Source organism: Rattus norvegicus, chromosome 17, assembly GCF_021556685.1.
Source record: "Rattus norvegicus strain SHRSP/BbbUtx chromosome 17, alternate assembly SHRSP_T2T, whole genome shotgun sequence".
NCBI lineage: Eukaryota > Metazoa > Chordata > Mammalia > Rodentia > Muridae > Rattus > Rattus norvegicus.
This window is the reverse complement of record NC_141550.1, coordinates 88,383,450-88,406,223: the sequence shown is the minus strand read 5'-3', so window position 1 is coordinate 88,406,223 and position 22,774 is coordinate 88,383,450. Positions and strand designations below refer to the sequence as shown.

Sequence of the window (22,774 nt, the reverse complement as noted above, 5' to 3'; positions counted from 1 at the left end):
TTCACAAGTGGTATCTGTTGACCCTTCCATGCCTCCAGGCCTGATGCTGGATCCTCTCCACAGGGTGCTCCTGGCCCCACAGGAGTTCATGTGGTCATGGGGGGTTACTTATGGGTTGCTTCACTTGGAGCTCCTTCCATGGACCAGAGGAGCAGAAAATCTCCACCATCCCCGGTGTCGGTTAGGGGTGTGTCTCTTAACACCTGAGACAAAAATGAGGAATGTGGTGGAGGGAAGAAGAGTTCTGGGCCAGCTGCCACCCTAGCCATCTGATCTTCTTAGTGAATGTGGGCTGCAGCTTCGCCCCTCTCCCCCCCACTTGCTGCCCAGCACGGTGTGTAGAGCAGATGAGTCTCACACAGGGTGTAAGGTAGGGAGTCCGAGGGTGGCCACCTCCCACCGCCTCCCTCGCTCTCTATTTTCTTATCTGTGCCTGTGCTTCCGCTCTGTCCCTGCCAATTTTCTTGAAATGATGACGGGTTTACTTTAAGACAGGGCAGGAAACACACATTACCATCTAGATATGGAATTATCTAGAAAGACTTAGAATCTTAGGCTCCTGCCCCCTGCTGTGCTACTGAAAGTTCCCTGTGGCCTAGAGCCCATGAGATAATTAATAATGATAATATAAATATTTATATAATGAAACGATATATTATTATATTTACTACTATATTACAGAAGGCGTTATAGTTACCATTCTGCTCTTTTTTTTTTTTGGTTCTTTTTTTCCGGAGCTGGGGACCGAACCCAGGGCCCTGCGCTTCCTAGGTAAGCGCTCTACCACTGAGCTAAATCCCCACCCCCACCATTCTGCTCTTAGCGTCTCTTAGCTTCTTGTTTGACGATCGTTGGAATGTCTATAATAAATACTTAGTTTATTTTTCTGTGGGAAAATGTCCCTTGGTCATCCAGGTGACCACCTGGTCAACATGCCGCTTTTCTGCCCACTGATTCTTTTCTGTGAGAAGAGTTGGGCTTTACTTGCTCTACCAAGGTCAAAGACAGTGATCTCAGCCCATTCACCTTAGGAAATGACCTAGTTAGGCCCCACTGTGTCCCTTCAGTAAGTGGTTAAAAGTGGGTCAGACCTGGCTATACTACTCAACAGGGGGGCTACACGGAGCTCCCTTCCCATCCTCGGAGGACCACCCCTGTTCCTCAGACACTGCCTCAACCACATGGGGAAAGGACAGCCTCCGCCACTTCTAGTGTGGCACAGGTACTGTAGCTCTGGGCAACAGAGCACACTCCAGAAGTGAGGTGGTCTTGGTTTTGTGCCATTCAAACCAGTTGGCTTCCTGTCTCTCAGGAAGGTTGCCTGTGAGACAAAGTGTGTGCACTGTAATCTGTCACCTTTGAGAGGAGAATGACCTGAGGAGACACCAAGGTTGTCTGTATGCTGTTTTCATGAGACAGAAGAACAAGACCTCGGTGACGAAGTGTCCAGATTCTCCTTGATAAGAATGTAGACCGAGGTCTCAGCCCCCCCTCCAGTCATTTTGCTTTCTTTCTGGCCACGTTTGGGAACTAGGGCTGAGAGACACCTCATCAGGCCAGAGGTTTGATTGAGCCTTCCTTCAGCAGAGCAGACTGCTCTTTCCCCAGCCATTCAAGCTGTCTCTAGTGCATGACTGGGTTCCCTGGTTTGCCTGGGTTGGTGGGGTTTTAACACTACAGCAGATGGGCTCACTGTTTCAAGACATTTTCTACTTACAATTTGCAGCAAAGTTTATGATGTTATCTTCTACACGAGTATCCCAGAAAAATGAATCCCAAGCTCTGGTAAACAAGGCTCTGTGGGATTTGCTGGAGGATTTGGAGTGCTAAGGCACATCTGGAGATTAACAAGCAGTTGTTGTTCTCATTCTGCAGTTAGGGGAAGTTGTGCTCCTCCCACCATACACGGTGACTTTTTCATTTATAAAACATTGATGGTTTGATAGCGGTAGTCTGGGTCCACCCTCCCCTCTTCCCCCATTTCTTTTGATTCAGGGTCTCACTGTGTAGCCCCACCTAACAGAGAACTCTATGAAGAGCTCACTGTGAAGGCCAGCTCCATTCTTGCTGGTTTCATTTCCCCATGCTGGTTTATGGTCCTAGCTTAGGATCTCTTCCAGGTTCCCTAAGGAGTTAGACTTCTTCTATGAACTAAACAAGAGCCCTTGGTTAATTCATTCTTTTCCTGAGATGGAGTCATGAACAACCTTCTCTGTCAAAAGACAGTAAATGTTTTAGTCGGAACTCCGACACCGTCTTATCAGTTGCTTACCTCTGCGTGTTGCTTGAATATAGCCGGCGATAACATAGAAGCAGGTGTTGTTGATTTGTCTGAAGGTTGCCAGCCACAGGACTAGGCTGTGTGTAGTTGGGAGAGGGACAAAGTAGTGGCCTGAGACTTTGGTAAGCAACCTCAAGCTCTGGGCTCCGGCCCCTGTTCTGGATCCATCCTAATGAGATAGCTGTCTGCTCTGATAGAAGAAGGACAGCATTTCCACCCTTCACCCCACGGTAGGAGAAGTCAGTATGATGCAGAGTCAAAGAGGCCGATAACCCTGGGACTAGCAGAGACCCAAGAAGAGGCTGACCTGAGATAGCATAGGAGACACTGATGTCACGTGAAGGAAAACTTGGCAGGGATAGTTGTCAAAACATAAGACTTTCAGGAAAATGTGGTGGTTATTAGAATTCTAATGAACGAAACCAATTTCCTTCTGTGAACCATACCATAGACTACGCATCGGTCTGCTCAAATTCGAGGAACTTTTGTTGGACCATGGAACCCAGGCTGGCCTTGAACTCACCTATCTTTCTGAGACAACGGGCGTGTGCCGTCTTACCCACTGCTCTTGTCATTTTTTCAGTTCCAGGAGAAGCAGATCTCTTGAAGGCTGTTACAAGTTCATGTCACTACACACTTACAATTTCTCAAGTTACACGTGGTCAAATTATTTCATACTATTTATTTTAGTAAAACTGTGCGCTTGCTTATGTTTCGTGTGATGAGGTGAGGTTTTTGGTGTTTTTGACAGCTTCTATGCCTTTTACTAGTATACTTTTATTTATGTAGATTTTATGCATCAGATGTTAAGTGTCCTCAAAACAAAAACCGCAGTGGACCTAGAGTGAGTGGGGGGGGAGTGTCTCTGCAGGCCCAGGGGTGGGGGTGTGTGATGGGGGTGCAGGGTGGCCCTGCAGCTCAGGCTGAGGCTGCAGTGTGTCTAGGTTGGGAGGGGACACTAGTCAATACCTCTGAAAGTCTCTCTATCCCTGACTCCTGCAAATAGGACCAGACACTGTATACTTATGCCTTTGTGTCTCAGTGGGTCTCAGTCAGCCATGTTCCTGCCCAAGCTGCTGCCCTGCTGGCCAGTTCGGATCTTTTTACTCTTTAATGGTCTTGGTCCCAAGAACAAGACCTGGTGTCACTGAACAAGCCTTGCCCTCTACAGAAGGCTTCCTAGTCAGCCTCAATCCACCTTCTGTCCATAGAAAGAGCACTTGGTGTCACCAAGGTCCGTAAGTTATAAATTACCTGGTGCTACCAAGGGAGAAACAGGGAGAGAATTTCCCAGGATGCAATATTGTCATCATCCTTCCATAATTTATGAGTCCCTGTTAAGTCAGAGGAATTGTTTCTTTTTATAATTAATTTGAGAGATCTAGTGAACTTCTTGTACAAGAGTGTGTGTTAATAAATGTGATGATTTAAAACACCTGCTTAGCTTGTGTCTTTAAATTCTAATCAAAGCTCACTTAATCTTTTGCATGGGATGGCCCTCGGAGTTCTTTTGCTTTCTTTCAAAATAAGAAAAAAAAAAAAAAAGATAGCACAACCGGTTGGTTGAGATGTGATTCTTCTTAGTAAAACTGCCAGTTTAAATAAGTTTGGAAACTGGAGTATAAGTATGCTCAGTATTGGATGAAATTTGACCTAATGATTTCCTTGATTGTTCTGAAGCAGGGACTGTGAATTTGTGTTGACAAAGAGATTGTACAGCCTTAATTGTTCCTGCTTCTGTGTTGGTGCTTGGCGAACACCTTTAATCCTAGCACTTGGGAGGCAGAAGCAGGTGGATCTCAGAATTCAAGGCCAGCCCGCCTGGTCTATGTAACAAGTTTCAGGCCAGTAAGGGCTATATAATAAACACACACACACACACACACACACACACACACACACACACTCAGTTGTAATCTGTGTTCTTTTTATTTGCTTATAATAAATAGCCATAGAGTTTCTATGAATTTTTTTTTAAATTGGAAAGGTATATGTATTTATGCGATATATTTTGATATATGAATACTTTATGGAAAGATCAGCTCAGGGTAATTTATATGTCCAGCTCCTTAAATACCTATTTCTATGCAGCAAGAACACCTAAAATCCTCTTTCAGCTTGCCTGAGAGATAATTTACCCTAGTATATAATCTCATCGTGAAATGCCAGTATTTATCCCTATGGTGTACCTGGTTTTAATGGCTGTCCTTGGGGAGGTGGGATTTTGTTAGGAAAATTAGACAACTTTGTATCATGAAACGTTGTGCTAAGTTGAGTATCCTGTGACTCATGCCTGCTGTGTTTTTTTTTTTTTTTTTGGGGGGGGGGGAGCTGGGGACCGAACCCAGGACCTTGCTCTTGCTAGGCAAGAGCTCTACCACTGAGTTAAATCCCCAACCCCGCCTGCTGTGTTCTTACCAGTAGGTGTTGTGCGTTATCCACTTTTAAATTCTTCATCTCCAGCTCACATTTGGCTTAGTGAGGGGGAAAGTTGGGAATATGCAGACCTTTAAAGAGAGAGAAAGAGAAGGGGAACCCCAGAAAACCCTCGAGTAGAGAAATTAGGAAAATACATTTTTGTGTTACTAAATTAATTCAAATGTTTTTAAACTTCATCTGGATGACTTTTAAGTATCAGATGAGCGCCTGTTTTGGAGAAGCTCAGCACAGTGTGTGTGGGCATTGTGTTTGTTCTATGTGTGTTGGAGGGCGCTACCTTCTTCATGTCCCTTCTTGGTCTTTTCAGCTCCCTCAGACCTATCCACCTGACTCCTGGGCTTTCTCACACCTTTGTTGGGTGGATACTCTTTGTGTCAGGTTCCCCCCCCCCCCCCCCCCACCAGACCTCAGTTCTGACTCTTAATTGTTTTTTCTTTCAGTTTGCCCAAACTAATTGGGAGGTGTAAGTGGTGCTTCTGGCTGTGGCCTCCTGAATATGCCTTCGGGCTAAAGAAGTGAGCTAGTGAGCGTGCTCCCTGGGGTGATGGCAGCTTAGACGATTCTTTTTAAGAAAACTTTTAAATGGGTACTGGAGGAGGTCTTTGGGGACTGAAAAATGTAGCCAATGAGTAGAAACAGTTTAACCAGGAATGATACATTTAGAATTGAGGAAGGTACCACAGATACTCTTGAAGATCTTCAGTAAACTTTGAATTGCCAGAAAACTTTCATCCATACATAGACTACAAAGGGGAAGAGTGTTTTCTCTCCCCCTTAAAACCTCATGCCTGCTTACTGAATATTCTATTCAAATGTTTCCTTTGAAAAGTATTGGATGGAATCTGGAGAAGGTAGGAATATGAATTAGTTCTCCTAGATTCTCTGTTTCCTTTTGCTTTCATACATAAATAGGGATACTTAAAACATACTTTAAGGATAATTGAAGACAGGATGACAAGACGGGGAGTCTAAGAATTCTGAGCAAGGGGGCTGGGGATTTAGCTCAGTGGTAGAGCTCTTACCTAGGAAGCGCAAGGCCCTGGGTTCGGTCCCCAGCTCCGAAAAAAAGAACCAAAAAAAAAAAAAAAAATTCTGAGCAAGGCTATAAAGTTAGGTCCAAGTAACTAAAGCATATGACCATATGTATAGTGGGATTTACTAAAAGATTGTTCACTGCAAAGGGGCAGTGAGGGAGGGATGGGTAGAGGTCATTTAATAGGATGATCTTTTAATGTCCTTACCTCCAATCTTATATGCCATAGGATGTTTTAAAAGCAAATGCTTTCTGTTTTAATTATATCCATTCGAAGCAAATAGAGCTAACCAGGAAGATGAGAACTGGCTCAGAGAACAATCTCTTCTCCAAGACACAGCCTCCCAGAGCCCCACTGGGGATCCTTACTGCAGGTTACACAGTCCAGCTTCCAGGGGACTGCTCAGGGAATGGCATGATGGGAGTGAGCCGATGGAATTGTGAAACACAGACTCTCCAAAGGGGCAGACTGTGCAGAGATGGTTTTCACTTACAGATCTATCACTGAGCAGTTTCAAATTACCCATTAAGGTTTATTCTGTGGATCAGAAAACATAGTCTTGAAAGTACACCCTTTGGGAGCCCGACCGAGTTCACTGAGAGCTTTGCACCTTGCCCATTCTGCAGCCATGGGCCTCTAGCAGGGCATCCTCTGAGCTAGGCTGTCTTGGCAGCGGTAGGGCCAAGCATGAATGGTTCTGCGTCATTTCAGTCAGCTCACTGTGTTCTGTGCTGCTTCACTGTCTCGGTGAGTGCACCTGACCATTGAGCCTTGCTCATGGAGGCCCCATAGACTCTGTGTGCTAGGCATGAGAAAGGCTGGCCTCCACAAAGACGGCCATTCTGTTGTTAAGAGTCTGAAGCCCGTAGTGCAGATGTGTGGCTGTGGCTAGGCAATGCCATAGATGCAGAGCACACCAGACTGTGTGGGGTCAGGTCTGGAGTCTCGTTTGGACACCAAAAGTAAGTTGTCTGTTAGTTAGGAACGAGCCACATTGTCAGTTTTAATTTTATCTTTTGGCCATCCCTGGGTTCTTGCTGCTCTTAAATTATATTTTATTTATTTACTTGCTCATTTATTCACCCGCTCTTCGACAGTTTCATGTTTATAAAATATTCTGGTTTTTACACAAAGAAAAAAGACCAAAATTCCACATGATCCTTTCTTTTCTCTTCCTACCTACTTCTTCTGCATATGTCTTCCTCCCAGCAAGTCCCTTCCTACTTCTGTGTGTGTGTGTGTGTGTGTGTGTGTGTGTGTGTGTGTGTGTGTGTGTGTAGTGGTTATACATATGAGCGTGCGTGAGGGCTTACTGGTATATAAACAACTTACTAATGGCTACACCACTGAAGAAAAAGGCTCCCTCACCCAGCAGTCATTAACTGAAATATCTCCTGGGGGTGCAGGTGGGGTGGGACCTCATGAGCCCCTCCATTCATTGCAAGCTATTGATGAACGCCATCTTACTGGTCTTATGCAGAAGCGGCTGTGTGTTCATGAGTGCAGCAGGTCAGTCACATCCAGAGGACAGCACTTGGCAGTGCACCTCCTGATCACTGCTCTCTTACATTCTTTCCACCCACTCTTCCTTGCTGTTCCCTGACTGTCAGCCATACGGATGGAGTCAACAAGTAAGGATGTAGAAAACATTTAAAGCCCCACTAGGAAAGTTGCTTAAGGCTAAGAGGATCAATCTATGGGGTTATTTTTAGTCTTCTATGGTGTTTTATAATTTCTTAAATTTAGTTTGATTTTACCTATATGATTGCTGTGCCTGCATGCATGTGTGCCTGGTGTGTGTGGTAAGACACAAGAGGGTATTGGTTCCCCTAGAACTGAAATTACTGTCATAGGCTGATTATCTTTGGGTGCTGAGAATCAAATCTAGATCCTCTGGAAGAGCATCCAGTGCTCTTAACCAATAAACCAGCTCTCCAGCCATCACTGTGGTAGTCTATAGAGTTGTCTAACCCCAACCTAAAGATTCTTTAATAGCCTATGCCTTCTTACAAATACACACTTGGCTGCCATCTTTAAAATCCTCTGTACATGGTGAATTATCCTAACCCTCTTGTGTCTTCAAAATGCTGCACTGCTGACTACCAGTTACTCTGGCCTCATCCGGGTGGCAGCCAGCTGTGGAGTCCATGGACTAGAATGCCCCTCCCCCCATTACGTCTCCAATACTTCTCATATCTGGCAGCCTGTTAGCTGGGACTGACATAAAGCAGCATGCGGAGGCCGTGTCTGGGCAGAGTCTCTCACACTTGTGCTTGGGGCCTTGTCTGCCCATGTCTCACTGCCTAGAGCAAACTTCACAGCAGAGAGCAGAGTCCAGGCTGGAGGGCACTGCCATTCCTCAGCCACTACACATGTGCAGTTGGTCCAGTTTACACTGCTAACTTGGGTTCTGGATGTTCCCGCTTCAGACTGAAGTTAAGAGTGTGTGTGTGTGGGGGGCGTGCCCTGTTCTAGCTTAAAAACTTGCAGGAAGTAACAGTGTGCCCTTGTGTAACAGCACGTATGTCCCCGAGGTAAAGTAAGGGACACACAGTGAATGGTTGGTGAAGGCAGGAGAGTGGTTGGTGCTAGTCCCACAGCATGGCTGGAAGGGAACTCTCTCTATTCCCTCCTGGTTCTGTCTGGGAGAAGCCCTTGTTCATTACAGGTAAGTATGGCGCCTAACTCTGAATCAACCTTAACAAACATCGGTTTGTAGATTTCTTCCAAGTTTTTCTAGTTACAGAGCCACATTTGTAACTGATTAGACAACTCAGGGTCACGTACATAATCCACGTCGACTTCTCTTCTGTTCAGCAAAGCTTTAGTGTCCGAGGTTGTCACTGCTCCCTCTCCCAATCCCCGTCTGCCCTCCCACAATGCCTTGTGCCCACTGGTACTCAGGCCAACTTGGTAATGCCTGGCATCCGGCAGCCTTCATCCTTCCATCTTGCTCTGCTGCATACACTGAGCAGAGAGTCCTCATCATGTGACTACTTCTAAGGTACTTGCAGCTCATCATGTGACCCCTGAAGTCATTCATGGATACTTCCTATGCTCACTAATGTGTTCTCTCATCCAAACCCAAGTCCTTCCCCCTCTCCAGTATCTCTTCCAACAGCCTCTGCTCAGACAAGTGCAGTAGTAAGCGGCTCCCTTTTCTGGAACCCTCTGACATAGTACAGCACGTTAACAATGCCAGACCCTTCCTGCGTTCATCTGTTTCTGTACTTGGTTAAGACGCCCTCTTCTGTTTTAGATTCTCCTTGGTACACATCTCTGTAAGCACAGGGATGCACAGAGTATGTTTTTGAAGTCACAGTGACAGAGCACAGAGCAGCTCTAAACTGAGGGTGGTGAAGCACATGTGTAATCCCAGGACATAGGAGGCAGAAGTGGGAATATGGAGAGTTCTAGGCCAGCCTGGGCTACATGATAATTCTCTGTATGAAATCAATACAAACTAAAATGAACAAAGCTAGAATTCTCTCTTATAGAAAGGCTGCCGTTATTCAAGTAGGATTCTGGAAGGAGGGATACAAACATGTCAAGTTTTGAAGATGCTAAAACTTGACAGTCATGGCAGACTTTTTTTTCCAGCATTTTCCCACCAGACTAATAAGTATTTGGTGAAACTAAAGATGACTTTTTCTTTTGGCAATTATTGTGTGCTCTGAATGCTTTCTCTATAGATTTAAAAGTTAATTTGCAAGACATTTAATTTCTGCACGATAGAGGAAACACCTTGGGAAAGGGCACTTCCGTTAACCCTTTCACAATAATCTCTTATAGTTGGGATGATTGCCATTCAAATCTGGTTACCACGTGCCCTTTAAGTTCCCAGAACCCACATCAGGCACTCGTTGGTCCCTGTAATTCTAACTGCAGGCGATCTGGCAACCTGTTTGGACCCCATGGGTCCTTGCACTTTCCGTACGTGTTTGCACATGCACACCTACACATAAATAAGTGAAATCTGGGAAGGATGCTGTTTTCGTTATAATGAGTAAGCACGGCAGCATTGACGTATGCAGGACACAGCGGAATATTACTGCCCAGAACCAAAGCAGAAAGATACAGAGCCCTAAGTCTCTTGGGCAGCAGCCACTGAAGAAGCAGAGCATAGAAGCAAGCAGCACTGTAGGAGAGGCAGGCGCCATCCCAGGGACACACTTGCCGATTTCCCAGAATAAAAGGAAAAACAGGCTCCCTTAGAGCTGCAATTAAAAAAAAGGGAAGCCGGCAAAGCCAGTTCTAGGTCAGTCTATGGTTTTGGTCACACCTGCCTTCCCACAGCCCTCAGTCTGGGCTGTCTTTTCTTCACAGGCATCTTGCAGATGGGCTGTATCTGTTTCAGCTGTGTACGGCTGCCCTGTCGATGACCAGCTGCACATCATTTCATCATGAGTATGACTGGAAGCCAAAGGATTATGATTTGGATTTTGTTTAATGACATTTTTTCTTTCAATAAAAGTCAGTTAAAGATACCTTTGGTGTTTGAGTTTGGATAGCAGTGGAATGGTAAGCTTCTGTGTGGCTTCTGTAAAGCCCCGGGGGCACTGAGGCTGACACCCTGTGCTCCTGAGAGTCCTCCTGTGATGTCCTGTGGAGACTGAGGCTGGCTCACTGGGTCCCTCACTTGCATTGCCTCCTTGCTCTCATCCCGGGATGGAGATTCGAGGAGACAGTGCTATACCCAAGCAGTCGTGATTTGTCTTCCCTATTGAGTGCTCAGTCTGGGACCTGTTTAGAGCATACTGTGAACAGCCTTTGGGTTGAGTATTAAAGAATGGCAATAGAAAGTAAGCACCATGGCTCCTGCCTCTAACCCTCAGACTCGGGAGGCCGGGACAGAAGTTCTAATGATAACTTCAAAAACAGCCCAGGCTACACCATGAGTTCTAGGCCAGCCTGGGCAATAGTCTGAGACACTCTCTCACAAAAGAGAAAAGAGTGGTAGTCCAGAGTGAAGCACCGTAGTTCACATCTATCCTCTAGGATCCTGAGTTCAAGGCTCACCTGGTTACGGAGTAAGAGCCTATCCCAGCAGAGCCAGTGTTGGGGGTTGGAGTTCTGTGATAATGTGTTTGCCTAACATGTGCAGGGTCCTGGGTCCCATCCCTAGCACTGGGAAAAAATAACTTAGCCCCTATCATATATTTAACCTGCTCCCTGCTGGGGTTTGCTCCCGTTCATCCCTGCCTGTGTTTTCTGCCGGTTAGCTTCTCCCTGTTAGAGGACAAACCCTGTCCCCTTTACCTCCTTTTTCAGAACCCTCCAAGTCCCACCCTATCCTCAACCTACCACTGTGTCCCCCCTCTTTTTCTGCAGCTGGGGAAAAGCATTGGTTTTTAAAAAACAAGAAGAGGTAAAGTTTAAAGAGCAGACCTAAAAAAGGGGAGTTTTAACAGAGGTTGTGTGTGTGTGTGTGAGTCTGTGTGTGTGTGTGTGTGTGTGTGTGTGTGTTTGTGTGGTGTGGTGTGTGTGTCTGTCTGTATGTGTAGTGTGTGTGTGTGTCTGTGTGTGTGGTGCGTGTGTGAATCTGTGTGGTGTGAGTGTGTGTGTGTGTGTGGTGTGTGTGTGGTGTGTGTGTGGTGTATGTGTGTGTCTGTGAGTGTGTGTGTATGTGTGTGTATGTGTGTGGTATGAGTGTGTGTGTGGTGTGTGTGTGAGTCTGTGTATGTGTGTGTATGGTGTGTGTATGGTGTGTGTATGGTGTGTGTGTGAGTCTGTGTATGTGTGTGTATGGTGTGTGTGGTGTGTGTGTGAGTCTGTGTATGTGTGTGTATTGTGTGTGTGTCTGTGTCTGTGTATGGTATGTGAGTGTGTGTGTGTGGTGTGTGTGAGTCTGTGTATGTGTGTGTGAGTGTGTGAGTGTGAGTCTGTGTGTGTGTGGTGTGTGTGTGAGTCTGTGTATGTGTGTGTGTGAGTGTGTGAGTGTGAGTCTCTGTGTGTGTGGTGTGTGTGTGAGTCTGTGTATGTGTGTGTGTGGTGTGTGTGTGTGTGGTGTGTGTGTGTCTGTGTGTGGTGTGTGTGTGTGGTATGAGTGTGTGTATGTGGTATGAGTGTGTGTGTGTGTGTGTGTGTGGTGTGTGTGTGTGTGTGTGTGTGTGTGTGTGTGATGTCTAATTGCTATCTACCCCTAAGCAGCTTTCTTCTGGCTCCTGTAAGTGGCGCAGCAGGTTTTCTTTCTTTGTAAAATGTGCGTCCTTTCACTTATTTATGTGCACATGTACGAGAGACTCTCAGCACCTCAGCTAGGAGCCCCGGGTCTGGAGGCACATTGTTAGGCTGTACCACAGAGGCTATGATGACCCTGAACCCTGGCTTTCCCATTTCCTCCCCAGTTCTCTCCTTGGGAAGGGATGCAGTGTGCAGATGTTGAGCCTAAGCTCATTAAAATGTCACACAGGAGACGGTAGAGCAGTGAGCAGATACCTGATGTGTAGTGAGCCCCAGATAGGTGTTGGCCTTGGCAGTGCTGCACTCTTCAGAAAGGATGGATGCTCAGGACTGGAAATGCTATAGGGATAGAAAGCCAAAGGGTGCTGGACTGTGCCGAAGCGGGGACTGATTCCCCAGTGGAAAGTGTCTCTGCTTTCATTTGATTTGTTTCTGTTTGCTTTGTTTTTTTTTGAAACAATGTCTTAGCCCTTTGCTCTGACTGGCCTCATACTTCCAAGTAGCCCAGCATGGCTTTAGATTCACCGCCCTTTTGCCGCGATGCGGGAGATGGGGTTGTAGGCATGTAACCGTGCTTTGCTATTTTCCCCTTATAATTTTTATTTTAAAAAGAAGTTGTAAGGGTTTATTTATTCATTCAGCATTGAGCCAGATGTTGGGGATGTGTGTTTCCTACATGAGTCCCATGGCCCACTGTGGACTAGGATAAGGACTGCTTACCCAGTGAGACCCCAAACATCCCACTGAGATGCGTTCCGTGGCCCAGGAACCACTCAGACCAGCCAACTCCTGAACTCGTGGCCTGGTGTAGATCAGAAAGGAGAGAACCAGAGATGCATACATTAAAGGTGCCAGTGGGGTCTTTGTTTTCACTTTACATTTTCAAAGACTCTGTCAAGTAAGCCTGTAACAAAAGAAGCCAGAGTGCCCTTGCCTCTCACACAGGTGTCCGAATCTTACAGCACTAACGGTTAGGTTGACACCAGCGTTCTCCACTGTGAAACTGTTTTCCCCTTTGCTCTTGAGTGTCTTGAGAGATTCCGAGAGATGCCTGTCACGATCCTGCTTCTCACCGGAAGTTGCTTACTAATTTTAACATCCATCGCTCTTTTTATTTTTTATTTTTTTTAAAGATTTATAATTCTATGTATAGGCGTACATAAGCTGAAGTGGTTGGTAACTGTACAGCACACACCTTCACATTTTATCATCTCGCATCCGCTGTTGGGATTCCACTGTAAGGAGGGCTGGCTCTGTCTTCCCCCTTATCTGCTTATCTCATTCATGAAAATAAACATAAATAAATGAATCCTCATCTTGCAGGTCATTTTCTAGCTGGTGTGGGCAGACATAACAAAAGGCCATAGTCTGGATGTCTTAGACAACAGATCTGTATTCTTTACCGCACGGGGCTGACAAGAACCACTTAGTGGTTAAGAGCACTGGGTTCTGGGGAGATGGCCTGCACAGGCCACCTTCTGGCTCTGCTCATGCAGCCTTTCACTAGACTGTGTGCTTAACACGAGGTATGGGAAGGAGGCAGCCAAGTAAGCCTTCTGATGGTTTTTCTTAGACATCAGCCCCACCAGGTTCAGCTCCCCCTGCCCACCTCTGTGACCTCATTTAACCTTCCTTGCCTCCTAAATGGTGGTATTTCATCCCTAAATGTTAAGGGCTAGGAATCCAATATACGACTTGGGGCTGGAGACAGACACATATTAAGCCTGAAATAGCTATACCCCATTACCCTTTTTATTCATAGGGAGCTATTTTAAAAATTAGAAGCAAGGATTACTGCTAAAGGAAAGGATTGATTGCCTGTCAGTACCAAGCACATGGAACATTTTCCATGTGGTAGGAAGCTGTGGGTTTAGCTCCTGCCCGCCTCCCACAGCCCCCATTTCCACATTGTTAGCTGTTAATGTTTATTCGTTTGTGTGTATGGGTGTAGCTCGAACCCAGGGCCTTGCTCGTGCTACTGGAGCACCCTCTCACAGAGCTACAGCCTAGTGTTCACTCTTATAAAAAGAGGAGAACCAGTTGGAGAGATAGCTTAGTAGTTAAGAGCACTGACTGCTCTTCCAGAGGTCCTGAGTTCAATTCCCAGTAACCACATGGCGGCTCATAACCATCTGTAATGAGATCTGATGCTTTCCTCTGGTGTGTCTGAAGATACCTACAGTGTACTTTTATATAATAAAAGAATCCTTGTGTCCTGCTCTGCCTGTCTCCTGACTGCAGTAGTGCGGACTGACGGACATGGGGTCACCCCTCCAATCTGCATCTCCTCCCTGAGCCTCAGGGTCATTGTCGTTCTAGAAACCAAGACTTGGAGCATTGGGTTTTTGGTGTTGTTGGGGGCTTTTTCTTTATTTTCTGTGGCACACTCCAGTGTTTTATTAATAATCCTTTTCCTGCTAAAGTCTGAGAACTGAGCATTAGTATCATTATTGGTCTACTGGGAGCAAACACAACAGTTCTAGAAGCTGCTGATACAGTGGACTCTCACCCACAGAGGAAAGCAGTTTCGCTGCCAGACCTCCGTCACAGAGAAGGATCATTCTGTCCAGTCGTATTTAAACAGTTGTTTGGTGATTCTTACTAAGTAGCCATTCCAGTATGTTCCAGATAGCGACAGAACAGTGTATTTGACATGATGTTTATAACTTTGAAGTATATAATAAGCACACTCGGGGCTCTGTGCCCTTGGGGTTAGAGGAAGCAGGCTCAACCACATAATGAATATTGTGATCACTGGGGCAGGATAAGTCATTATTGGAATTGAAGTTGGGAAGAGGAAATGGTACAGTGTCACTGACAGTTTCACATCACCCGAGGGGGCTGCTGCGGACTCGCTCCTGTGGGCGTCACATCAAGCCTGCTGCCCACACTGAGAGAGCATCCTGTAGGCGCATCAGTCAGCTAAGGGGGTTACTTGAAAGCCATCCATATGTCTCCCTTTTCTCCATCATCTATATAAGTGTTAACTAGCTTCCGGCTCTTACTTTGAGTCCTTTAATGGATATTCCCCCTGCTGATTCAAAGGGAAGAAAACTAGAGTGATTGGGTTAACCAGTCCACGTACTAGGGTGCTCACACTTCCCAAAGCTTTACTGGGGGGTTCGTCTTCTGCTAAACGTGTAAATTTAAGTTGTAGATTATGTTATTTGAGTCTTAAATTTATCTTTGGGTATTATTTATGTATTGCTTAAAAGTCACTCCTGGCTGGATAGATGGTTCAGTGAGTAAGGGGTTTGCTGTGCAAGCTTTAAACCCCTCAAGCCCACGTGCAGCCTGGAACAGTCATGCTCATTGGCAGTCCTAGTGCCGTGTGGCGAGACTGGAAGCAGACACAGAATTGCCAGCCAGCCTGCTTGCTGTACAGGAGCTGCGAACAGCAGAGACCTGGTCTCAAACCCGGTACAAGTGACACCTGAGGTTGTCCTCCGACCTCCGTGAGCGCACTGTGACAGGTGTTCATATATGTGCCCACACAAGTGTATATTAAAATAATAGAAACTTAAAAGTTTACTCCCAGGTTTTAAACTGTATAGAACTACGGAGGGTTTGAAAAAGAACAGTCTGTTTATAATGAGCTCTCCTGGTAGATTGTTTCTCTTTAAGACATTGCTCCACTCCAGCTGTCTGGAGATGGCAGAGAATACTCACAGGTCTAGACAGCTCTTAATTCATTAAATAAATAAATACATACATACATACATGCACGCATACATACATACATACATGCATACATACATACATACATGCATGCATGCATACATACATACATACTGCACATAAAGCCTGGTTGTGGGTGAGATAACTTGGTTTTTGCATGTCAGTGGGCCATTGGCAATTGTTGCCATTTTGTTTCCAGAGTTTCAATAGACTATGTTTAGAGATGGTAAATTTGTCTCTCCTTATCATCAAAGTTTGGAATGAAGCTAGATTTACTCTTGCCCAGGCAAGGTCCAACACTGTGCTCCATCCCCAGACCTTGAGAAGGACAGACTTAAAGATACCTATATGTTACAGTTCGATTCATCCTTAGGTTAGTGCTTGATTAGCTGTCAACAGACCATATGGGAGTCAAAAGGAAAGGTTTTGGTAAATGCGAAAATCTATTTCCTTATATATGCTTAAAAGTACTTAACATGCCACTTTTCTGTGATTTCCTGGGATGGTGGAAGGTGTTAAAGGCTTATGCACTTCTATAAAATTATAAAGTGATTTTAATACTGGATACGGACATTCTTTAAAATGTGATGCAGACACACAGAAAGAACATCTTTCTTAAGAATTTCTCTGTCAGGCTAGAGAGATGGCGCAGCAGTTAAGAGCACTGTCTGCTCTTCCAGAGGTCCTGAGTTCAATTCCCAGCAACCACATGGTGGCTCACAACCATCTGTAATGGGATCCGATGCCCTCTTCTGGTGTGTCTGAAGACAGTGACAGTGTACTCATACATAAAATAAATAAATCTTTAAAAAAAAAAAAAAAGAATTCCTCTGTCAATGGAATGTGTGTTTGGTGAATTTTTTTTATTTCATTTAAAGTTTAGTTTAGTTGATGTAAATATTTTTGTATTTAATCAGATCAAACTTTTTGCCTGGTAAACAGGAATCAACCCTGTAGCTTTCTGAAAGACTAATAAGAATATTAAAAATCACTTGTCTAGATGTAGTGGTCAAGTCACACTTTGAGTTTATAAAAGTACAGGACTTAGAACAAATGTGTAAGGTGTCCCCAGGGATGGGCCGGAATGTGGAAAGAATCTCTCTAGTTTCTACCCTTCAGGCGCTTGTAACCTTGGAGGGAAGAAAGCTGCTCCCAGACCAACTTTCCTCTCATCACGCAATGTTGTGTTTGCTCTGCGGGTATGGCCAGTGCTGAGTCCGTTCTTCCATTCATCTTATACTGTCTGTGCACAGGGAGTCATTACCCTCTGATAATTGCTAAACACAGGGGGACTTCTTCAGCTCACACAGTCAGAGCTCTTGCATGGTTTGATGGCAGCAGTACAGGGCTGCATGAAGCCACTGCCCAAAGTGGCTTCCTTTTAATTACTAGCTACTTGGCTTACCACGTTCGAGAAACTTCAAGTAAATATTTCTTAGACTCCGATCCTCGATGAGCAGGGGACAGCCCTGTCCCTTGAGGTTGCCTGGGGTTGATGCAAAAGAGGCAAGTGTTCCTAACAAAACCGGGAACCCAGACTGTTCAAACCCTGCAACATCTTCTGCACAAACCCGGAAAGACCTTTCAGGGCACTTGCAGCTGGTTCTAGGGGTGCGATTGTAAAGCCAGGGGCAGGGACGGTTAGGTTAAATGCCTGCTATTTGCTTTTTATCCTGACAAAGCAGGTTAGTCCTAAATGCCTCAGAAAAAGGACCCAAAGGTGGCTGACCTGTTATGACAAGAGAAAGTTTCAGATATTTCATAATAGCTAAAGGTACAGGTTCTTGTTTAAGCTTTTAGAAATTTCCAAGTTTAAAACCCAGGGAATTGACAGGATTGAGTCTGGGTCCATCACACCCTTAATTCACATTAGGAAGTGGGATTCTCTGTCATCTAATTCTCAGCCCATCCATTTTTATTGTGATAGACTCTGTAGAATGTTGTGTTGGAAAATAGGGGAGAAAAATATTTATGGCACATTCATGTGTGGGCAAGTACTCTTTTTCCTAAAATAATTAATACAAACAGTAGCATTTTTGTTCTTTTGACAGTTTGCAAAAAAGGTTTATTTGTGGCTAGGAGGTATGCAAATTGCTCTGGCATGCTTTTAAAAATTAATCTTTAAACTACAACAGTTGTTTACAACTTTTGATTTCTTTAAAAAAAAAAAAACCACAAATATTATAAGAACATGTTTTGGTTTTAACCCCAGATGTAGGAAATGGGGCAGCTTCAGACTGACTGACTATCTCAGCTGTGACTCTCTATGCCTGATGTTCTAGTAGGGGCATGATTTTGCCCATTTCTGCATTGTGTGGCATTTGGAATTCTGGGGACTCTCAGGGATATTATAAATGCTAAGGCCCGAGAGTGGTTTGTTGTTCGGTTGTGGTTTGTTAAGTGGGCATGTTCAAAGAAGCAAGAGGAAGAAATTAGATATCTTGACTGTGAAGATCGAACTTGCCCCAAGGAACTTGACACCCCTAATCAGCAGGAAGTAGTCTAACGGCTAGGCAGCCCCTTTTCTCTCTATGCTTTTTTTTCTCCTATCTAGTCTTAGGGTTGAAAGGGCGGAAGAAAGAACCCGCAAAGCAGCTGACGCTGGCTACAAGTTTTCTTTTTTCCATGTTACTTGTTTGTTGTGTGTTATTTGCAAAGCACTTCTTCAGCGTATTCTGAGTGAGTATGCAAGCATCTTGGAAAAGGTTTTAAAGAAAAGGTTTTAAAGTATCCAATTTGAGGCTAGGGCGTAGCTCTGTGGTGGAACACTGGCTGAGCATGCGCAGTGTCTTGGGTTTGATCTTGTTCTCAACCACATACCTACACTTCACATCAAAGTATAAGATAGGGGCTTCGGATGTAGTGCTTGCCTTACATGTATTAAGCTCATGTCCAGCCCCCATGCATGGTAATGTGTCTTAGTTTGCTTTTTCTTGCCATGATAGAGCACCATGACCAGTAGCAACATGGCGGGAGGAAAGGATTAATTAGCTTATATTTGCACATCACGCCTATCATTAAGGCCAGTCTGAACTAAAGCAGAGACCATGGAGGAGTTGCTCAGAGATGGCGCCACCCACATCGAGCTGGCCTCTTTTACATCAATCATTAATCCAAAAATGCCCCACAGGCTTGTGTATACGCCAAGTTGATGGAGGCATTTCCTCAAGTAAGGAGCCCTTTCCCAGATGACCCTAGCTTATGTCAAGTTGGCAAAGACAAACAAATTTAACTAGCGCTGTGCGTTCAGTGGTGCAAGTCTCTAACCGTGGTTCTTAGGAGATGGGAGCGGAAGGAGCTGAAGTTCAAGGTGGTCTTTGGCTGTCCAGAGGTCAGGAGCAGCCCGCCTCACATAAGTTAATTAATTTTTGTCTATACAGGATTTTCTGTAAACTCTGTAACTGACTGTGTGTAGGCATGGGAAGACCTAAGCTGAGAGATTTTTGGAATACCTCGTAAGAATAGAATACCCTCAATGTTCAGAAACACTCTCCCTCACAAAGGAAAGTTATGTAAAACATGTCCTCTGCCTGCCTGCCTTAGACACGGGCATTGTCTTGCTTGAATACAGAAGCTTGGTGATATTGTTTGCTAAACAGTTATTTCTTTTTTTTTTTTTTAGATAAAACTTGAGTTGCTTCTCAGTTTGCTTGTTTGCTTTTTCCTCACAGTGCATTCATTTAAGAATGTGGCCACCCCCTTCTCCCCCCCAAAAAACCCCACAAAACTCCATGAATAGTTCAGCATACCAGATAGGAAAGTTCAAAGTTTAATTAAAGTTTTTCAGTAGAGAGTGAGGGATAAGAAACTATTATAGGAATATAACATGACTTATATATTAAAAGTCCACCCATATAATCTTTGGCTGTCTTTTTAAAACTACTAATTTGAGTGCATGCATGTTGCTAGGGGTAGACCCCAGGACATCATGCATGCTAAGTGTGTGCTACCACTGAGCTTCACCTCCTTGGAATAGATTTGTAGCCCACACATTTGAGGTTTTGAAACTTTAAATGACTGCTCTCCCAAGCCTACAGGAAGAGAGTACACCGAACTCTTGCTTCATTTTAAAATGCCACAGGAAAGGCTGGACCACGGTAGTAACTAAGACATCTCTGTCTCTGTGGCTTCAACTTCAGGACTCCAGGGTCTTGGTGGAAAGGATGCAGGTGGCCTTACCAGACTGCGGAGTGGGTACAGGGCTCACTGTAAGTTCTCCCTTTATTTCTCACTGCCTGGGAAGTGCTTTCCCTCAGTGCAGTTTCCAACCGTCGCTGCTTGGTGAGAACCATCATACTTCCTGTTACCAGGGGAAAAGCTGCCTTATGGGAAGGTTTTGACATGGATTAACAGGTGATGTTGCCCTGACCACAAGACGTGTAAAAGGATGGGCTCTCTGTCTCCATTGGGTACCAACTCCATGCCCAGGAAAAGACTGTGTTAGAAAGATCCCAGAACTCTTTATTCCCTGAAGTCCAGCACCAGATTTCCAGTTTTCCACCTACCTAGTCAATGGGTAAAGATATTGAAAATTCTCAAAACAAAGGACTGAAAGATTTATTTGTGTGCAATCTGACCTTACTAACAAGTAGACTGAGTTACACTTATGTATAAATGCTAATATAGACTTTATAGCATATTTGCAAACTCTAGATGCCCAATTAAATATATAAATAATTAGAACACTACAAAGAACCTGTAACTTTCATTAAAGACTCTTTTCTTCTTTCCTTTTTCTTTTTTTTTTTTTAGTGCAAGTACTATAATTGTTTAATTATTTTTCAAAGTTGTTTCCTAATTGTGACTTTCTGGAAGCTTACTTCTGAGTTCTGTGCCGTTTGCCTCTTGGCTTTAATAGCTTTGTTGTTGAAAATTGTACCTCACAGAAATCCTAAATCCAGATAATGACAGAACATCACCACGGCCTGTGCTTAGCAAATGATCACCACATCCTCCTTATCAGCCCATACCAGCTGTACTGAAGTTTTATTTTGTTGACTTTCAAATGATAAAATTTTATTTTCCTGAAAACTTCAAAACTGGCCAGGATGTTTATAAGTCTTTAGAAGTCCAGCAGACATGTTCTAGAGCAGTTAACAAATGGACCAGGGGCACAAATGCTCTCTCAGGGCACATTTCTCATGGACTAGGTAGAACCATCTGTAAGGCGTTGTGGACTTAAGAGTTTTCATAGGTGGCTCAAGTGCGGTTGTTTTTGGCAAGCTGGGAAATGTGGAAACTTACAAATACCTGGTTTTTTTTAAACAGCTCTGGTTTCAAAGCTTAAGTTTCTCTTGAGGTGTTACTTTCTGACTTACTTTAGAGGGAAGTGTAAGGAATATATATGGGGTTTTTGCTTCTAGGTAGAATTCTGCTGAGTGGCCCTTCTGGAGACTGGCAAGGTTCACCAGTGGCTAAAGGAAGTGCATGACTCATCCCCTAAATGCTACAGTGTTAAGGGTCTGTGCTTGGCTTGCCCCTGAACCACACACAGGCATTCTTCAAATGTAGCAATCACTTAGCAATGCCAGGCCGGGGAATTGCTAGAATCAACTTTAGTGCAACTATGAAGCAAGTTTCCCCAGGGTGTGTAATTTATTCTATTTTTAAGTCTTGAAATATTGACCCTGCCTTGAGGGCATCTGCCAACAGTAGGTACTAGCTGGCAGAGGGATTTGTGCCAATTGGATCTCATGTTGGATTTTGTTCTTCTTTAGCCATGTCTGGTAGGCACTTAGAGTTTCTCTCTAGTGTTGTACAGGAACTGTAGTTTTGTTCCTTTCGACTTTGCTGTTAATGGTCCCCTTGTATGAAGTGTATGCACACTAACCATGAAATTTAGTAAAGTGTGGTGAGCACTGCATTCCGTAGTTTAGCGTCACATGTCACATGCCACTGTCTTCAGGCCCTCACCGTCCATTCTTTCTGCTAATCCTCAAGATACAGTGTGGATTAGGGATGGGTTATCATTACCAAATGTAGTTGAAAAGCAACCCATGTTTGAAACAGTCTTTGCAGTCATCTCAGTTGTTCTGAACACAACCATTCGTTGTTCCACAAAGCCTTTAGCATTCAGATTGACCTATGGAGGAAACAGAGCAAGGTCAGCTCCCCCACAGGCCTATGCTTAACTCGGGATTGGAGTAGCTTGCTCTGAGGTCTCTCTGCAGACCTCCCCTTAAGCACCTGCTTGCTTTGTGGGGGTTTGCTTCACTCAGCAAAAGAGGATCACAGTGTGAATCTGGGGACCAGGCCACTCAGAACACTCGGTTGCCTCTGATGAAATCGGTGTACAAATCATGGCAAAGGTTTGGTACACTTGGCACATGCACACTCGGGAAAGAAAAAAAAAAAAGCCAGCCGTCTGACGGCTTGTTGATATTAGTTCATCTTCCAGACTGAGGTTCTGGTGGCCCGTTGGTGGATTCTGGATGCATGGAGAGTAATGCCTATTGGCTGATGGGTGGCAAGCAGGGTAGCCCATGTAATGTTGCCTGTGGTGGATATTTTTCTCTGGGGCATCTTTCCTCCAGGGGAAAGAAGTGCTCCAGTGTTCCTCACTGAGTGGCCTGGACTCCAGGGGAGAGTGTGGAGGTGCAGCCCCAGGGGTTGGAATACAGGTTCTGTTTACTCCTGGGCCCAGCTGGTATCCCAGAGCCTCCTGGGACCCGGTCTCAAGTAATCAGCCCTTGTCTCTGCCTGGGGGAGTCCAGCTGTGGAGACAACCCAGGTGCCCAAGTCCCCGCTGGCAGCTGCCTCTCTGATGTCAGTTAACAATCCTTACTTTGTGCCTGTTAACGATTCTCTGTGATTTCTCCTCTTGGGTCTATGGTGCCTTTGCCACTTGGGGTTTTTGTTGTTTTTGTTTGGCTTTGTTGTTGTTTTCTGTGGTTTTGGTTTGGTTTTCATCCCCCCACCCCTTCCTCTTTTGTCATTCCAGTTGGGTTTCTGGAAGGGAAGAGAAATAAAAATGTAGTCAGTTCATCAACTACAGGCAGGAGTCCGGGAAAACACCATTACCAGCATAGTGTAGTTTTCTTCACATTGTTCTGTGGGGGCAGATCTTGGGGAGTGAAGTGGGCTGCCCTGCTCTGTGCTTGGAAAGGAAAAACGAAGTCTAGCCTAAGAGACCAGGAATCCAGCACTTCCTCTTTGGAGT

At 44.9% G+C, this 22,774-nt stretch overlaps 1 protein-coding gene across 5 annotated transcripts in view; it reads left to right on the top strand.

The window, feature by feature from the left end:
• Pip4k2a (phosphatidylinositol-5-phosphate 4-kinase type 2 alpha) overlaps positions 1-22,774 on the top strand; it is a 164,777-nt gene that overhangs the window by 63,847 nt on the left and 78,156 nt on the right.